Source organism: Palaemon carinicauda, chromosome 1, assembly GCF_036898095.1.
Source record: "Palaemon carinicauda isolate YSFRI2023 chromosome 1, ASM3689809v2, whole genome shotgun sequence".
Classification (NCBI taxonomy): domain Eukaryota; kingdom Metazoa; phylum Arthropoda; class Malacostraca; order Decapoda; family Palaemonidae; genus Palaemon; species Palaemon carinicauda.
In genome coordinates this window covers 32119979-32121588 of record NC_090725.1, presented here as the reverse complement: position 1 = coordinate 32121588, position 1610 = coordinate 32119979, and positions in this window count along the sequence as shown.

Sequence of the window (1610 nt, the reverse complement as noted above, 5' to 3'; positions counted from 1 at the left end):
TCAGACAATTTTCATTTGTATGGGAGAGAGCACCGTTTAGCACTATACCTAACTGGCATGAATTCATTGATTTTTTATGGAATTCAAAGGAGTCCGCTGTACATACTTTATTATTCATTGCCTCCGAACAGTGAGTTGATTTATCTAAGGTGTTCAATGACCGTATATGTTTCCTTATCAGAAAAATCAATACGTGTCCTGTCAAACTGGATATTACTGGGCTTGAATTATTTGTCATGAAAGTCGGGAATGGTGATATCTTGTATGATTGCCAGGCATCGGAAGAATCAAAGGGAACTGTAATCATAATCCTGTAATTTTCAACGCTTACTGTAATTAGGCTATAATAAAATTCTAACCTACGTGCGTCTGACAAAGGAATATAACCTATTTTCTCCCGTCCGTTCTCCAGAATTAACGTTAAGTCTTTCATTGGCAACAAATGCGGTGAGAGAATACCTTTAGTTTCTGATGTAATAGCTTTCACATAGTCTTTTGATCTCTCAATGAAATGTGTAATTTTATTATGGATATGATCTATTTTTGAATTAAATTACGTTAACGTTGCCAACAAGTGTTGTACTTCCATAATTTGACTGATATTACTAAAATGTTCGTTCACCAAACTCATAATTTGATTGAATGAAGTTAACTGATTCCTTAGTTCTAATAAAATTAATTCGTTTTCATGTGTTAAAAACTCAATTTTCTTATTTTGATTACTAATTTTAAGACGATTTGAAATCCCTAAGCCTAAACTTGCAACAGATCCAAAGATGTTTAGTGCAGCAAAAATAAACGGGTTACATCTTTCAAGGTTAGTGTGTCTTACTGTCCACATCAGAAGGTCACGAGCCAAAGATTCTGCCTCGTAAGTCTTATTTTGCAAGTCTTGGGATAGCATCTCTGCCACTCTCAGTGTCGGTGCAAGCGAACTCTCTGTATTGAAAGGAAAGTGTCTTTTATGCATTTCATTTATTGAAGCAGCAAACCTTGAAATATCGCTCTTTAAGCTAGTGACATCATTCTCTGGGAGAAAAAATAGCTTGCATGCGTTCTTCTATAACTATATTGCTTGCGGTAATAGAAACGTCTTCTGTTCTCTCTACTATAGTGCCATATTTAAAATCTATACTTTTAGTTTTAGAGCTCTTCCCACACGAGAAAAATGTCTGAGCGAACAATATCAATCCTAACAATAAAAACTTCATCTTGGAAACCTGTAATGAGAAAAATATATGTAATTACTCCTGTATTAAGAAAAAAAAGAGTTAACATATAAGTTTCGTAGATAAAAAAAAAAATTTCCCTCACTCCCTTCTCTCTTATTTTAATTTCTTATGTGAGCCAATGGTACAATTCTCTCATCAGTGGGTTGGGATACGTTTTGAACTCTAAATCTATTGGCCGTTAATGTTTCCAAAATGTTAAATGGGCCTTCAAACTTAGGTGTTAGTTTATAATTGAGTCCTTTACGTACATTTACCTGTATGTATACATTATCACCCACGGTATATGTTTTAGTTGGCTTCGCTATTTTATCATGATTCCTTTTCATTATGATTTGTGATTCTTCTAAATTCTTTCGAAGGATATCAAAACGAATTTTG